This window comes from Oncorhynchus clarkii, chromosome 2 (assembly GCF_045791955.1).
Source record: "Oncorhynchus clarkii lewisi isolate Uvic-CL-2024 chromosome 2, UVic_Ocla_1.0, whole genome shotgun sequence".
NCBI lineage: Eukaryota > Metazoa > Chordata > Actinopteri > Salmoniformes > Salmonidae > Oncorhynchus > Oncorhynchus clarkii.
This window is the reverse complement of record NC_092148.1, coordinates 14,461,086-14,478,628: the sequence shown is the minus strand read 5'-3', so window position 1 is coordinate 14,478,628 and position 17,543 is coordinate 14,461,086. Positions and strand designations below refer to the sequence as shown.

Genomic DNA, 17,543 nt, shown 5'->3' with positions numbered 1-17,543 from the left:
CTCCCTCTCCCTCTGCCTAGCACACTCTGCTTTGTGCTCTCCCTTTCTCTCTGCCTAGCACACTCTGCTTTGTGCTCTCCCTCTCCCTCTGCCTAGCACACTCTGCTTTGTGATCTCCCTCTCTCTCTGCCTAGCACACTCTGCTTTGTGCTCTCCCTCTCCCTCTGCCTAGCACACTCTGCTTTGTGATCTCCCTTTCTCTCTGCCTAGCACACTCTGCTTTGTGATCTCTCTCTCTCTCTGCCTAGCACACTCTGCTTTGTGATCTCCCTCTCCCTCTGCCTAGCACACTCTGCTTTGTGCTCTCCCTTTCTCTCTGCCTAGCACACTCTGATTTGTGATCTCTCTCTCTCTCTGCCTAGCACACTCTGCTTTGTGCTCTCCCTCTCTCTCTGCCTAGCACACTCTGCTTTGTGCTCTCTCTCTCTCTCTGCCTAGCACACTCTGCTTGTACTCTCCCTCTCTCTCTGCCTAGCACACTCTGCTTTGTGCTCTCCCTCTCTCTCTGCCTAGCACACTCTGCTTTGTGCTCTCCCTTTCTCTCTGCCTAGCACACTCTGCTTTGTGATCTCTCTCTCTCTCTGCCTAGCACACTCTGCTTTGTGCTCTCCCTCTCCCTCTCTCTATGCCTAGCACACTCTGCTTTGTGCTCTCCCTCTCCCTCTGCCTAGCACACTCTGCTTTGTGATCTCCCTCTCCCTCTCTCTCTGCCTAGCACACTCTGCTTTGTGCTCTCCCTCTCTCTCTGCCTAGCACACTCTGCTTTGTGATCTCTCTCTCTCTCTGCCTAGCACACTCTGCTTTGTGCTCTCCCTCTCCCTCTCTCTCTGCCTAGCACACTCTGCTTTGTGCTCTCCATCTCTCTCTGCCTAGCACACTCTGCTTTGTGCTCTCCCTTTCTCTCTGCCTAGCACACTCTGCTTTGTGATCTCTCTCTCTCTCTGCCTAGCACACTCTGCTTTGTGCTCTCCCTCTCCCTCTCCCTCTGCCTAGCACACTCTGCTTTGTGATCTCCCTCTCTCTCTGCCTAGCACACTCTGCTTTGTGCTCTCCCTCTCCCTCTGCCTAGCACACTCTGCTTTGTGATCTCCCTTTCTCTCTGCCTAGCACACTCTGCTTTGTGATCTCTCTCTCTCTCTGCCTAGCACACTCTGCTTTGTGATCTCCCTCTCCCTCTGCCTAGCACACTCTGCTTTGTGCTCTCCCTTTCTCTCTGCCTAGCACACTCTGATTTGTGATCTCTCTCTCTCTCTGCCTAGCACACTCTGCTTTGTGCTCTCCCTCTCTCTCTGCCTAGCACACTCTGCTTTGTGCTCTCTCTCTCTCTCTGCCTAGCACACTCTGCTTTGTACTCTCCCTCTCTCTCTGCCTAGCACACTCTGCTTTGTGCTCTCCCTCTCTCTCTGCCTAGCACACTCTGCTTTGTGCTCTCCCTTTCTCTCTGCCTAGCACACTCTGCTTTGTGATCTCTCTCTCTCTCTGCCTAGCACACTCTGCTTTGTGCTCTCCCTCTCCCTCTCTCTATGCCTAGCACACTCTGCTTTGTGCTCTCCCTCTCCCTCTGCCTAGCACACTCTGCTTTGTGATCTCCCTCTCCCTCTCTCTCTGCCTAGCACACTCTGCTTTGTGCTCTCCCTTTCTCTCTGCCTAGCACACTCTGCTTTGTGATCTCTCTCTCTCTCTGCCTAGCACACTCTGCTTTGTGCTCTCCCTCTCCCTCTCTCTCTGCCTAGCACACTCTGCTTTGTGCTCTCCATCTCTCTCTGCCTAGCACACTCTGCTTTGTGCTCTCCCTTTCTCTCTGCCTAGCACACTCTGCTTTGTGATCTCTCTCTCTCTCTGCCTAGCACACTCTGCTTTGTGCTCTCCCTCTCCCTCTCTCTATGCCTAGCACACTCTGCTTTGTGCTCTCCCTCTCTCTCTGCCTAGCACACTCTGCTTTGTGCTCTCCCTTTCTCTCTGCCTAGCACACTCTGCTTTGTGCTCTTCCTCTCTCTCTCTCTCTCTCTCTGCCTAGCACACTCTGCTTTGTGCTCTCCCTATCTCTCTGCCTAGCACACTCTGCTTTGTGCTCTCCCTCTCCCTTTCACTCTGCCTAGCACACTCTGCTTTGTGCTCTCCCTCTCCCTCTGCCTAGCACACTCTGCTTTGTGATCTCCCTCTCCCTCTCTCTCTGCCTAGCACACTCTGCTTTGTGATCTCCCTCTCTCTCTGCCTAGCACACTCTGCTTTGTGATCTCCCTCTCCCTCTCTCTCTGCCTAGCACACTCTGCTTTGTGCTCTCCCTCTCCCTCTGCCTAGCACACTCTGCTTTGTGATCTCCCTTTCTCTCTGCCTAGCACACTCTGCTTTGTGATCTCTCTCTCTCTCTGCCTAGCACACTCTGCTTTGTGATCTCTCTCTCTCTCTGCCTAGCACACTCTGCTTTGTGCTCTCCCTATCTCTCTGCCTAGCACACTGCTTTGTGCTCTCCCTCTCTCTCTGCCTAGCACACTCTGCTTTGTGCTCTCCCTTTCTCTCTGCCTAGCACACTCTGCATTGTGATCTCTCTCTCTCTCTCTGCCTAGCACACTCTGCTTTGTGCTCTCCCTCTCCCTCTCTCTCTGCCTAGCACACTCTGCTTTGTGCTCTCCATCTCTCTCTGCCTAGCACACTCTGCTTTGTGCTCTCCCTTTCTCTCTGCCTAGCACACTCTGCTTTGTGCTCTTCCTCTCTCTCTCTCTCTCTCTCTCTGCCTAGCACACTCTGCTTTGTGCTCTCCCTATCTCTCTGCCTAGCACACTCTGCTTTGTGCTCTCCCTCTCCCTTTCTCTCTGCCTAGCACACTCTGCTTTGTGATCTCCCTCTCCCTCTCTCTCTGCCTAGCACACTCTGCTTTGTGATCTCCCTCTCTCTCTGCCTAGCACACTCTGCTTTGTGATCTCCCTCTCCCTCTCTCTCTGCCTAGCACACTCTGCTTTGTGCTCTCCCTCTCCCTCTGCCTAGCACATTCTGCTTTGTGATCTCCCTTTCTCTCTGCCTAGCACACTCTGCTTTGTGATCTCTCTCTCTCTCTGCCTAGCACACTCTGCTTTGTGCTCTCCCTATCTCTCTGCCTAGCACACTGCTTTGTGCTCTCCCTATCTCTCTGCCTAGCACACTCTGCTTTGTGCTCTCTCTCTCTCTCTGCCTAGCACACTCTGCTTTGTGCTCTCCATCTCTCTCTCTCTTTGCCTAGCACACTCTGCTTTGTGATCTCCCTCTCTCTCTGCCTAGCACACTCTGCTTTGTGCTCTCCCTCTCCCTCTGCCTAGCACACTCTGCTTTGTGATCTCCCTCTCCCTCTCTCTCTGCCTAGCACACTCTGCTTTGTGATCTCCCTCTCTCTCTGCCTAGCACACTCTGCTTTGTGATCTCCCTCTCTCTCTGCCTAGCACACTCTGCTTTGTGCTCTCCCTCTCCCTCTGCCTAGCACACTCTGCTTTGTGATCTCTCTCTCTCTCTGCCTAGCACACTCTGCTTTGTGATCTCCCTTTCTCTCTGCCTAGCACACTCTGCTTTGTGATCTCTCTCTCTCTCTGCCTAGCACACTCTGCTTTGTGCTCTCCCTCTCTCTCTGCCTAGCACACTCTGCTTTGTGCTCTCTCTCTCTCTCTGCCTAGCACACTCTGCTTTGTACTCTCCCTCTCTCTCTGCCTAGCACACTCTGCTTTGTGCTCTCCCTCTCTCTCTGCCTAGCACACTCTGCTTTGTGCTCTCCCTCTCTCTCTGCCTAGCACACTCTGCTTTGTGATCTCTCTCTCTCTCTGCCTAGCACACTCTGCTTTGTGCTCTCCCTCTCTCTCTGCCTAGCACACTCTGCTTTGTGCTCTCCCTTTCTCTCTGCCTAGCACACTCTGCTTTGTGCTCTTCCTCTCTCTCTCTCTCTCTCTCTCTCTGCCTAGCACACTCTGCTTTGTGCTCTCCCTATCTCTCTGCCTAGCACACTCTGCTTTGTGCTCTCCCTCTCCCTTTCTCTCTGCCTAGCACACTCTGCTTTGTGCTCTCCCTCTCCCTCTGCCTAGCACACTCTGCTTTGTGATCTCCCTCTCCCTCTCTCTCTGCCTAGCACACTCTGCTTTGTGATCTCCCTCTCTCTCTGCCTAGCACACTCTGCTTTGTGATCTCCCTCTCCCTCTCTCTCTGCCTAGCACACTCTGCTTTGTGATCTCTCTCTCTCTCTGCCTAGCACACTCTGCTTTGTGCTCTCCCTCTCCCTCTCTCTATGCCTAGCACACTCTGCTTTGTGCTCTCCCTCTCTCTCTGCCTAGCACACTCTACTTTGTGCTCTCCCTTTCTCTCTGCCTAGCACACTCTGCTTTGTGCTCTTCCTCTCTCTCTCTCTCTCTCTCTGCCTAGCACACTCTGCTTTGTGCTCTCCCTATCTCTCTGCCTAGCACACTCTGCTTTGTGCTCTCCCTCTCCCTTTCACTCTGCCTAGCACACTCTGCTTTGTGCTCTCCCTCTCCCTCTGCCTAGCACACTCTGCTTTGTGATCTCCCTCTCCCTCTCTCTCTGCCTAGCACACTCTGCTTTGTGATCTCCCTCTCTCTCTGCCTAGCACACTCTGCTTTGTGATCTCCCTCTCCCTCTCTCTCTGCCTAGCACACTCTGCTTTGTGCTCTCCCTCTCCCTCTGCCTAGCACACTCTGCTTTGTGATCTCCCTCTCCCTCTCTCTCTGCCTAGCACACTCTGCTTTGTGATCTCCCTCTCTCTCTGCCTAGCACACTCTGCTTTGTGATCTCCCTCTCCCTCTCTCTCTGCCTAGCACACTCTGCTTTGTGCTCTCCCTCTCCCTCTGCCTAGCACACTCTGCTTTGTGATCTCCCTTTCTCTCTGCCTAGCACACTCTGCTTTGTGATCTCTCTCTCTCTCTGCCTAGCACACTCTGCTTTGTGATCTCCCTTTCTCTCTGCCTAGCACACTCTGATTTGTGATTTCTCTCTCTCTGCCTAGCACACTCTGCTTTGTGCTCTCCCTCTCTCTCTGCCTAGCACACTCTGCTTTGTACTCTCCCTCTCTCTCTGCCTAGCACACTCTGCTTTGTGCTCTCCCTCTCTCTCTGCCTAGCACACTCTGCTTTGTGCTCTCCCTTTCTCTCTGCCTAGCACACTCTGCTTTGTGATCTCTCTCTCTCTCTGCCTAGCACACTCTGCTTTGTGCTCTCCCTCTCCCTCTCTCTCTGCCTAGCACACTCTGCTTTGTGCTCTCCCTCTCCCTCTCTCTATGCCTAGCACACTCTGCTTTGTGCTCTCCCTCTCCCTCTGCCTAGCACACTCTGCTTTGTGATCTCCCTCTCCCTCTCTCTCTGCCTAGCACACTCTGCTTTGTGCTCTCCCTTTCACTCTGCCTAGCACACTCTGCTTTGTGATCTCTCTCTCTCTCTGCCTAGCACACTCTGCTTTGTGCTCTCCCTCTCCCTCTCTCTCTGCCTAGCACACTCTGCTTTGTGCTCTCCATCTCTCTCTGCCTAGCACACTCTGCTTTGTGCTCTCCCTTTCTCTCTGCCTAGCACACTCTGCTTTGTGATCTCTCTCTCTCTCTGCCTAGCACACTCTGCTTTGTCCTCTCCCTCTCCCTCTCTCTATGCCTAGCACACTCTGCTTTGTGCTCTCCATCTCTCTCTGCCTAGCACACTCTGCTTTGTGCTCTCCCTTTCTCTCTGCCTATCACACTCTGCTTTGTGCTCTTCCTCTCTCTCTCTCTCTCTCTCTCTGCCTAGCACACTCTGCTTTGTGCTCTCCCTATCTCTCTGCCTAGCACACTCTGCTTTGTGCTCTCCCTCTCCCTTTCACTCTGCCTAGCACACTCTGCTTTGTGCTCTCCCTCTCCCTCTGCCTAGCACACTCTGCTTTGTGATCTCCCTCTCCCTCTCTCTCTGCCTAGCACACTCTGCTTTGTGATCTCCCTCTCTCTCTGCCTAGCACACTCTGCTTTGTGATCTCCCTCTCCCTCTCTCTCTGCCTAGCACACTCTGCTTTGTGCTCTCCCTCTCCCTCTGCCTAGCACACTCTGCTTTGTGATCTCCCTTTCTCTCTGCCTAGCACACTCTGCTTTGTGATCTCTCTCTCTCTCTGCCTAGCACACTCTGCTTTGTGATCTCTCTCTCTCTCTGCCTAGCACACTCTGCTTTGTGCTCTCCCTATCTCTCTGCCTAGCACACTGCTTTGTGCTCTCCCTCTCTCTCTGCCTAGCACACTCTGCTTTGTGCTCTCCCTTTCGCTCTGCCTAGCACACTCTGCTTTGTGATCTCTCTCTCTCTCTGCCTAGCACACTCTGCTTTGTGCTCTCCCTCTCCCTCTCTCTCTGCCTAGCACACTCTGCTTTGTGCTCTCCATCTCTCTCTGCCTAGCACACTCTGCTTTGTGCTCTCCCTTTCTCTCTGCCTAGCACACTCTGCTTTGTGCTCTTCCTCTCTCTCTCTCTCTCTCTCTCTCTGCCTAGCACACTCTGCTTTGTGCTCTCCCTATCTCTCTGCCTAGCACACTCTGCTTTGTGCTCTCCCTCTCCCTTTCTCTCTGCCTAGCACACTCTGCTTTGTGATCTCCCTCTCCCTCTCTCTCTGCCTAGCACACTCTGCTTTGTGCTCTCCCTTTCTCTCTGCCTAGCACACTCTGCTTTGTGATCTCTCTCTCTCTCTGCCTAGCACACTCTGCTTTGTGCTCTCCCTCTCCCTCTCTCTCTGCCTAGCACACTCTGCTTTGTGCTCTCCATCTCTCTCTGCCTAGCACACTCTGCTTTGTGCTCTCCCTTTCTCTCTGCCTAGCACACTCTGCTTTGTGATCTCTCTCTCTCTCTGCCTAGCACACTCTGCTTTGTCCTCTCCCTCTCCCTCTCTCTATGCCTAGCACACTCTGCTTTGTGCTCTCCATCTCTCTCTGCCTAGCACACTCTGCTTTGTGCTCTCCCTTTCTCTCTGCCTATCACACTCTGCTTTGTGCTCTTCCTCTCTCTCTCTCTCTCTCTCTCTCTCTGCCTAGCACACTCTGCTTTGTGCTCTCCCTATCTCTCTGCCTAGCACACTCTGCTTTGTGCTCTCCCTCTCCCTATCACTCTGCCTAGCACACTCTGCTTTGTGCTCTCCCTCTCCCTCTGCCTAGCACACTCTGCTTTGTGATCTCCCTCTCCCTCTCTCTCTGCCTAGCACACTCTGCTTTGTGATCTCCCTCTCTCTCTGCCTAGCACACTCTGCTTTGTGATCTCCCTCTCCCTCTCTCTCTGCCTAGCACACTCTGCTTTGTGCTCTCCCTCTCCCTCTGCCTAGCACACTCTGCTTTGTGATCTCCCTTTCTCTCTGCCTAGCACACTCTGCTTTGTGATCTCTCTCTCTCTCTGCCTAGCACACTCTGCTTTGTGATCTCTCTCTCTCTCTGCCTAGCACACTCTGCTTTGTGCTCTCCCTATCTCTCTGCCTAGCACACTGCTTTGTGCTCTCCCTCTCTCTCTGCCTAGCACACTCTGCTTTGTGCTCTCCCTTTCGCTCTGCCTAGCACACTCTGCTTTGTGATCTCTCTCTCTCTCTGCCTAGCACACTCTGCTTTGTGCTCTCCCTCTCCCTCTCTCTCTGCCTAGCACACTCTGCTTTGTGCTCTCCATCTCTCTCTGCCTAGCACACTCTGCTTTGTGCTCTCCCTTTCTATCTGCCTAGCACACTCTGCTTTGTGCTCTTCCTCTCTCTCTCTCTCTCTCTCTGCCTAGCACACTCTGCTTTGTGCTCTCCCTATCTCTCTGCCTAGCACACTCTGCTTTGTGCTCTCCCTCTCCCTTTCTCTCTGCCTAGCACACTCTGCTTTGTGCTCTCCCTCTCCCTCTGCCTAGCACACTCTGCTTTGTGATCTCCCTCTCCCTCTCTCTCTGCCTAGCACACTCTGCTTTGTGATCTCCCTCTCTCTCTGCCTAGCACACTCTGCTTTGTGATCTCCCTCTCCCTCTCTCTCTGCCTAGCACACTCTGCTTTGTGCTCTCCCTCTCCCTCTGCCTAGCACACTCTGCTTTGTGATCTCCCTTTCTCTCTGCCTAGCACACTCTGCTTTGTGATCTCTCTCTCTCTCTGCCTAGCACACTCTGCTTTGTGCTCTCCCTATCTCTCTGCCTAGCACACTGCTTTGTGCTCTCCCTATCTCTCTGCCTAGCACACTCTGCTTTGTGCTCTCTCTCTCTCTCTGCCTAGCACACTCTGCTTTGTGCTCTCCCTCTCTCTCTCTCTCTGCCTAGAACACTCTGCTTTGTGATCTCCCTCTCTCTCTGCCTAGCACACTCTGCTTTGTGCTCTCCCTCTCCCTCTGCCTAGCACACTCTGCTTTGTGATCTCCCTCTCCCTCTCTCTCTGCCTAGCACACTCTGCTTTGTGATCTCCCTCTCTCTCTGCCTAGCACACTCTGCTTTGTTATCTCCCTCTCCCTCTCTCTCTGCCTAGCACACTCTGCTTTGTGCTCTCCCTCTCCCTCTGCCTAGCACACTCTGCTTTGTGATCTCCCTTTCTCTCTGCCTAGCACACTCTGCTTTGTGATCTCTCTCTCTCTCTGCCTAGCACACTCTGCTTTGTGATCTCCCTTTCTCTCTGCCTAGCACACTCTGCTTTGTGATCTCTCTCTCTCTCTGCCTAGCACACTCTGCTTTGTGCTCTCCCTCTCTCTCTGCCTAGCACACTCTGCTTTGTGCTCTCTCTCTCTCTCTGCCTAGCACACTCTGCTTTGTACTCTCCCTCTCTCTCTGCCTAGCACACTCTGCTTTGTGCTCTCCCTCTCTCTCTGCCTAGCACACTCTGCTTTGTGCTCTCCCTTTCTCTCTGCCTAGCACACTCTGCTTTGTGATCTCTCTCTCTCTCTGCCTAGCACACTCTGCTTTGTGCTCTCCCTCTCTCTCTGCCTAGCACACTCTGCTTTGTGCTCTCCCTTTCTCTCTGCCTAGCACACTCTGCTTTGTGATCTCCCTCTCTCTCTGCCTAGCACACTCTGCTTTGTGATCTCCCTCTCTCTCTGCCTAGCACACTCTGCTTTGTGCTCTCCCTCTCCCTCTGCCTAGCACACTCTGCTTTGTGATCTCCCTTTCTCTCTGCCTAGCACACTCTGCTTTGTGATCTCTCTCTCTCTCTGCCTAGCACACTCTGCTTTGTGATCTCCCTTTCTCTCTGCCTAGCACACTCTGCTTTGTGATCTCTCTCTCTCTCTGCCTAGCACACTCTGCTTTGTGCTCTCCCTCTCTCTCTGCCTAGCACACTCTGCTTTGTGCTCTCTCTCTCTCTCTGCCTAGCACACTCTGCTTTGTACTCTCCCTCTCTCTCTGCCTAGCACACTCTGCTTTGTGCTCTCCCTCTCTCTCTGCCTAGCACACTCTGCTTTGTGCTCTCCCTCTCTCTCTGCCTAGCACACTCTGCTTTGTGATCTCTCTCTCTCTCTGCCTAGCACACTCTGCTTTGTGCTCTCCCTCTCTCTCTGCCTAGCACACTCTGCTTTGTGCTCTCCCTCTCTCTCTGCCTAGCACACTCTGCTTTGTGCTCTCCCTCTCTCTCTGCCTAGCACACTCTGCTTTGTGCTCTCCCTCTCTCTCTGCCTAGCACACTCTGCTTTGTGATCTCTCTCTCTCTCTGCCTAGCACACTCTGCTTTGTGCTCTCCCTCTCTCTCTGCCTAGCACACTCTGCTTTGTGCTCTCCCTATCTCTCTGCCTAGCACACTCTGCTTTGTGCTCTCCCTCTCCCTGTCTCTCTGCCTAGCACACTCTGCTTTGTGCTCTCCCTCTCCCTCTGCCTAGCACACTCTGCTTTGTGATCTCCCTCTCCCTCTCTCTCTGCCTAGCACACTCTGCTTTGTGATCTCCCTCTCTCTCTGCCTAGCACACTCTGCTTTGTGATCTCCCTCTCCCTCTCTCTCTGCCTAGCACACTCTGCTTTGTGATCTCTCTCTCTCTCTGCCTAGCACACTCTGCTTTGTGCTCTCCCTCTCCCTCTCTCTATGCCTAGCACACTCTGCTTTGTGCTCTCCCTCTCTCTCTGCCTAGCACACTCTGCTTTGTGCTCTCCCTTTCTCTCTGCCTAGCACACTCTGCTTTGTGCTCTTCCTCTCTCTCTCTCTCTCTCTCTGCCTAGCACACTCTGCTTTGTGCTCTCCCTATCTCTCTGCCTAGCACACTCTGCTTTGTGCTCTCCCTCTCCCTTTCACTCTGCCTAGCACACTCTGCTTTGTGCTCTCCCTCTCCCTCTGCCTAGCACACTCTGCTTTGTGATCTCCCTCTCCCTCTCTCTCTGCCTAGCACACTCTGCTTTGTGATCTCCCTCTCTCTCTGCCTAGCACACTCTGCTTTGTGATCTCCCTCTCCCTCTCTCTCTGCCTAGCACACTCTGCTTTGTGCTCTCCCTCTCCCTCTGCCTAGCACACTCTGCTTTGTGATCTCCCTCTCCCTCTCTCTCTGCCTAGCACACTCTGCTTTGTGATCTCCCTCTCTCTCTGCCTAGCACACTCTGCTTTGTGATCTCCCTCTCCCTCTCTCTCTGCCTAGCACACTCTGCTTTGTGCTCTCCCTCTCCCTCTGCCTAGCACACTCTGCTTTGTGATCTCCCTTTCTCTCTGCCTAGCACACTCTGCTTTGTGATCTCTCTCTCTCTCTGCCTAGCACACTCTGCTTTGTGATCTCCCTTTCTCTCTGCCTAGCACACTCTGATTTGTGATCTCTCTCTCTCTCTGCCTAGCACACTCTGCTTTGTGCTCTCCCTCTCTCTCTGCCTAGCACACTCTGCTTTGTACTCTCCCTCTCTCTCTGCCTAGCACACTCTGCTTTGTGCTCTCCCTCTCTCTCTGCCTAGCACACTCTGCTTTGTGCTCTCCCTTTCTCTCTGCCTAGCACACTCTGCTTTGTGATCTCTCTCTCTCTCTGCCTAGCACACTCTGCTTTGTGCTCTCCCTCTCCCTCTCTCTCTGCCTAGCACACTCTGCTTTGTGCTCTCCCTCTCCCTCTCTCTATGCCTAGCACACTCTGCTTTGTGCTCTCCCTCTCCCTCTGCCTAGCACACTCTGCTTTGTGATCTCCCTCTCCCTCTCTCTCTGCCTAGCACACTCTGCTTTGTGCTCTCCCTTTCTCTCTGCCTAGCACACTCTGCTTTGTGATCTCTCTCTCTCTCTGCCTAGCACACTCTGCTTTGTGCTCTCCCTCTCCCTCTCTCTCTGCCTAGCACACTCTGCTTTGTGCTCTCCATCTCTCTCTGCCTAGCACACTCTGCTTTGTGCTCTCCCTTTCTCTCTGCCTAGCACACTCTGCTTTGTGATCTCTCTCTCTCTCTGCCTAGCACACTCTGCTTTGTCCTCTCCCTCTCCCTCTCTCTATGCCTAGCACACTCTGCTTTGTGCTCTCCATCTCTCTCTGCCTAGCACACTCTGCTTTGTGCTCTCCCTTTCTCTCTGCCTATCACACTCTGCTTTGTGCTCTTCCTCTCTCTCTCTCTCTCTCTCTCTGCCTAGCACACTCTGCTTTGTGCTCTCCCTATCTCTCTGCCTAGCACACTCTGCTTTGTGCTCTCCCTCTCCCTTTCACTCTGCCTAGCACACTCTGCTTTGTGCTCTCCCTCTCCCTCTGCCTAGCACACTCTGCTTTGTGATCTCCCTCTCCCTCTCTCTCTGCCTAGCACACTCTGCTTTGTGATCTCCCTCTCTCTCTGCCTAGCACACTCTGCTTTGTGATCTCCCTCTCCCTCTCTCTCTGCCTAGCACACTCTGCTTTGTGCTCTCCCTCTCCCTCTGCCTAGCACACTCTGCTTTGTGATCTCCCTTTCTCTCTGCCTAGCACACTCTGCTTTGTGATCTCTCTCTCTCTCTGCCTAGCACACTCTGCTTTGTGATCTCTCTCTCTCTCTGCCTAGCACACTCTGCTTTGTGCTCTCCCTATCTCTCTGCCTAGCACACTGCTTTGTGCTCTCCCTCTCTCTCTGCCTAGCACACTCTGCTTTGTGCTCTCCCTTTCGCTCTGCCTAGCACACTCTGCTTTGTGATCTCTCTCTCTCTCTGCCTAGCACACTCTGCTTTGTGCTCTCCCTCTCCCTCTCTCTCTGCCTAGCACACTCTGCTTTGTGCTCTCCATCTCTCTCTGCCTAGCACACTCTGCTTTGTGCTCTCCCTTTCTCTCTGCCTAGCACACTCTGCTTTGTGCTCTTCCTCTCTCTCTCTCTCTCTCTCTGCCTAGCACACTCTGCTTTGTGCTCTCCCTATCTCTCTGCCTAGCACACTCTGCTTTGTGCTCTCCCTCTCCCTTTCTCTCTGCCTAGCACACTCTGCTTTGTGCTCTCCCTCTCCCTCTGCCTAGCACACTCTGCTTTGTGATCTCCCTCTCCCTCTCTCTCTGCCTAGCACACTCTGCTTTGTGCTCTTCCTCTCTCTCTCTCTCTCTCTCTGCCTAGCACACTCTGCTTTGTGCTCTCCCTATCTCTCTGCCTAGCACACTCTGCTTTGTGCTCTCCCTCTCCCTTTCTCTCTGCCTAGCACACTCTGCTTTGTGCTCTCCCTCTCCCTTTCTCTCTGCCTAGCACACTCTGCTTTGTGCTCTCCCTATCTCTCTGCCTAGCACACTCTGCTTTGTGCTCTCCCTCTCCCTTTCTCTCTGCCTAGCACACTCTGCTTTGTGCTCTCCCTCTCCCTCTGCCTAGCACACTCTGCTTTGTGATCTCCCTCTCCCTCTCTCTCTGCCTAGCACACTCTGCTTTGTGATCTCCCTCTCTCTCTGCCTAGCACACTCTGCTTTGTGATCTCCCTCTCCCTCTCTCTCTGCCTAGCACACTCTGCTTTGTGCTCTCCCTCTCCCTCTGCCTAGCACACTCTGCTTTGTGATCTCCCTTTCTCTCTGCCTAGCACACTCTGCTTTGTGATCTCTCTCTCTCTCTGCCTAGCACACTCTGCTTTGTGCTCTCCCTATCTCTCTGCCTAGCACACTGCTTTGTGCTCTCCCTATCTCTCTGCCTAGCACACTCTGCTTTGTGCTCTCTCTCTCTCTCTGCCTAGCACACTCTGCTTTGTGCTCTCCCTCTCTCTCTCTCTCTGCCTAGAACACTCTGCTTTGTGATCTCCCTCTCTCTCTGCCTAGCACACTCTGCTTTGTGCTCTCCCTCTCCCTCTGCCTAGCACACTCTGCTTTGTGATCTCCCTCTCCCTCTCTCTCTGCCTAGCACACTCTGCTTTGTGATCTCCCTCTCTCTCTGCCTAGCACACTCTGCTTTGTTATCTCCCTCTCCCTCTCTCTCTGCCTAGCACACTCTGCTTTGTGCTCTCCCTCTCCCTCTGCCTAGCACACTCTGCTTTGTGATCTCCCTTTCTCTCTGCCTAGCACACTCTGCTTTGTGATCTCTCTCTCTCTCTGCCTAGCACACTCTGCTTTGTGATCTCCCTTTCTCTCTGCCTAGCACACTCTGCTTTGTGATCTCTCTCTCTCTCTGCCTAGCACACTCTGCTTTGTGCTCTCCCTCTCTCTCTGCCTAGCACACTCTGCTTTGTGCTCTCTCTCTCTCTCTGCCTAGCACACTCTGCTTTGTACTCTCCCTCTCTCTCTGCCTAGCACACTCTGCTTTGTGCTCTCCCTCTCTCTCTGCCTAGCACACTCTGCTTTGTGCTCTCCCTTTCTCTCTGCCTAGCACACTCTGCTTTGTGATCTCTCTCTCTCTCTGCCTAGCACACTCTGCTTTGTGCTCTCCCTCTCTCTCTGCCTAGCACACTCTGCTTTGTGCTCTCCCTTTCTCTCTGCCTAACACACTCTGCTTTGTGCTCTTCCTCTCTCTCTCTCTCTCTCTCTCTGCCTAGCACACTCTGCTTTGTGCTCTCCCTTTCTCTCTGCCTAGCACACTCTGCTTTGTGCTCTCCCTCTCCCTCTGCCTAGCACACTCTGCTTTGTGATCTCCCTCTCCCTCTCTCTCTGCCTAGCACACTCTGCTTTGTGATCTCCCTCTCTCTCTGCCTAGCACACTCTGCTTTGTGATCTCCCTCTCCCTCTCTCTCTGCCTAGCACACTCTGCTTTGTGCTCTCCCTCTCCCTCTGCCTAGCACACTCTGCTTTGTGATCTCCCTTTCTCTCTGCCTAGCACACTCTGCTTTGTGATCTCTCTCTCTCTCTGCCTAGCACACTTTACTTTGTGATCTCCCTTTCTCTCTGCCTAGCACACTCTGCTTTGTGATCTCTCTCTCTCTCTGCCTAGCACACTCTGCTTTGTGCTCTCCCTATCTCTCTGCCTAGCACACTCTGCTTTGTGCTCTCCCTTTCTCTCTGCCTAGCACACTCTGCTTTGTGCTCTCTCTCTCTCTCTCTGCCTAGCACACTCTGCTTTGTGCTCTCCCTATCTCTCTGCCTAGCACGCTCTGCTTTGTGCTCTCCCTCTCTCTCTGTCTAGCACACTCTGCTTTGTGCTCTCCCTCTCTCTCTGCCTAGCACACTCTGCTTTGTGCTCTCCCTCTCCCTCTCTCTCTGCCTAGCACACTCTGCTTTGTGCTCTCCCTCTCCCTCTCTCTCTGCCTAGCACACTCTGCTTTGTGCTCTCCCTCTCTCTCTGCCTAGCACACTCTGCTTTGTGCTCTCCCTCTCCCTTTCTCTCTGCCTAGCACACTCTGCTTTGTGCTCTCCCTTTCTCTCTGCCTAGCACACTCTGCTTTGTGCTCTCTCTCTCTCTCTGCCTAGCACACTCTGCTTTGTGCTCTCCCTCTCTCTCTGCCTAGCACACTCTGCTTTGTGCTCTCCCTTTCTCTCTGCCTAGCACACTCTGCTTTGTGATCTCTCTCTCTCTCTGCCTAGCACACTCTGCTTTGTGCTCTCCCTATCTCTCTGCCTAGCACACTGCTTTGTGCTCTCCCTATCTCTCTGCCTAGCACGCTCTGCTTTGTGCTCTCCCTCTCTCTCTGCCTAGCACACTCTGCTTTGTGCTCTCCCTCTCTCTCTGCCTAGCACACTCTGCTTTGTGCTCTCCCTCTCCCTCTCTCTCTGCCTAGCACACTCTGCTTTGTGCTCTCCCTCTCCCTCTCTCTCTGCCTAGCACACTCTGCTTTGTGCTCTCCCTTTCTCTCTGCCTAGCACACTCTGCTTTGTGCTCTCTCTCTCTCTCTGCCTAGCACACTCTGCTTTGTGCTCTCCCTCTCTCTCTCTCTGCCTAGCACACTCTGCTTTGTGCTCTCCCTATCTCTCTGCCTAGCACACTCTGCTTTGTGCTCTCCCTCTCCCTTTCTCTCTGCCTAGCACACTCTGCTTTGTGCTCTCCCTTTCTCTCTGCCTAGCACACTCTGCTTTGTGCTCTCTCTCTCTCTCTCTGCCTAGCACACTCTGCTTTGTGCTCTCCCTATCTCTCTGCCTAGCACACTCTGCTTTGTGCTCTCCCTCTCCCTTTCTCTCTGCCTAGCACACTCTGCTTTGTGCTCTCCCTTTCTCTCTGCCTAGCACACTCTGCTTTGTGCTCTCTCTCTCTCTCTGCCTAGCACACTCTGCTTTGTGCTCTCCCTCTCTCTCTGCCTAGCACACTCTGCTTTGTGCTCTCCCTTTCTCTCTGCCTAGCACACTCTGCTTTGTGATCTCTCTCTCTCTCTGCCTAGCACACTCTGCTTTGTGCTCTCCCTATCTCTCTGCCTAGCACACTGCTTTGTGCTCTCCCTATCTCTCTGCCTAGCACACTCTGCTTTGTGCTCTCTCTCTCTTTCTGCCTAGCACACTCTGCTTTGTGCTCTCCCTATCTCTCTGCCTAGCACGCTCTGCTTTGCGCTCTCCCTCTCTCTCTGCCTAGCACACTCTGCTTTGTGCTCTCCCTCTCTCTCTGCCTAGCACACTCTGCTTTGTGCTCTCCCTCTCCCTCTCTCTCTGCCTAGCACACTCTGCTTTGTGCTCTCCCTCTCCCTCTCTCTCTGCCTAGCACACTCTGCTTTGTGCTCTCTCTCTCTCTCTGCCTAGCACACTCTGCTTTGTGCTCTCCCTCTCCCTCTCCCTCTGCCTAGCACACTCTGCTTTGTGATCTCTCTCTCTCTCTGCCTAGCACACTCTGCTTTGTGCTCTCCCTCTCTCTCTGCCTAGCACACTCTGCTTTGTGCTCTCCCTTTCTCTCTGCCTAGCACACTCTGCTTTGTGCTCTTCCTCTCTCTCTCTCTCTCTCTCTGCCTAGCACACTCTGCTTTGTGCTCTCCCTTTCTCTCTGCCTAGCACACTCTGCTTTGTGCTCTCCCTCTCCCTCTGCCTAGCACACTCTGCTTTGTGATCTCCCTCTCCCTCTCTCTCTGCCTAGCACACTCTGCTTTGTGATCTCCCTCTCTCTCTGCCTAGCACACTCTGCTTTGTGATCTCCCTCTCCCTCTCTCTCTGCCTAGCACACTCTGCTTTGTGCTCTCCCTCTCCCTCTGCCTAGCACACTCTGCTTTGTGATCTCCCTTTCTCTCTGCCTAGCACACTCTGCTTTGTGATCTCTCTCTCTCTCTGCCTAGCACACTTTACTTTGTGATCTCCCTTTCTCTCTGCCTAGCACACTCTGCTTTGTGATCTCTCTCTCTCTCTGCCTAGCACACTCTGCTTTGTGCTCTCCCTATCTCTCTGCCTAGCACACTCTGCTTTGTGCTCTCCCTTTCTCTCTGCCTAGCACACTCTGCTTTGTGCTCTCTCTCTCTCTCTCTGCCTAGCACACTCTGCTTTGTGCTCTCCCTATCTCTCTGCCTAGCACGCTCTGCTTTGTGCTCTCCCTCTCTCTCTGTCTAGCACACTCTGCTTTGTGCTCTCCCTCTCTCTCTGCCTAGCACACTCTGCTTTGTGCTCTCCCTCTCCCTCTCTCTCTGCCTAGCACACTCTGCTTTGTGCTCTCCCTCTCCCTCTCTCTCTGCCTAGCACACTCTGCTTTGTGCTCTCCCTCTCTCTCTGCCTAGCACACTCTGCTTTGTGCTCTCCCTCTCCCTTTCTCTCTGCCTAGCACACTCTGCTTTGTGCTCTCCCTTTCTCTCTGCCTAGCACACTCTGCTTTGTGCTCTCTCTCTCTCTCTGCCTAGCACACTCTGCTTTGTGCTCTCCCTCTCTCTCTGCCTAGCACACTCTGCTTTGTGCTCTCCCTTTCTCTCTGCCTAGCACACTCTGCTTTGTGATCTCTCTCTCTCTCTGCCTAGCACACTCTGCTTTGTGCTCTCCCTATCTCTCTGCCTAGCACACTGCTTTGTGCTCTCCCTATCTCTCTGCCTAGCACGCTCTGCTTTGTGCTCTCCCTCTCTCTCTGCCTAGCACACTCTGCTTTGTGCTCTCCCTCTCTCTCTGCCTAGCACACTCTGCTTTGTGCTCTCCCTCTCCCTCTCTCTCTGCCTAGCACACTCTGCTTTGTGCTCTCCCTCTCCCTCTCTCTCTGCCTAGCACACTCTGCTTTGTGCTCTCCCTTTCTCTCTGCCTAGCACACTCTGCTTTGTGCTCTCTCTCTCTCTCTGCCTAGCACACTCTGCTTTGTGCTCTCCCTCTCTCTCTCTCTGCCTAGCACACTCTGCTTTGTGCTCTCCCTATCTCTCTGCCTAGCACACTCTGCTTTGTGCTCTCCCTCTCCCTTTCTCTCTGCCTAG

The 17,543-nt window shown here is 53.4% G+C and overlaps 1 protein-coding gene across 1 annotated transcript in view; it reads right to left on the bottom strand.

Moving 5' to 3' along the window:
• LOC139379732 (POU domain, class 2, transcription factor 2-like) overlaps positions 1–17,543 on the bottom strand; it is a 131,434-nt gene that overhangs the window by 37,218 nt on the left and 76,673 nt on the right. The window lies entirely within an intron of this gene.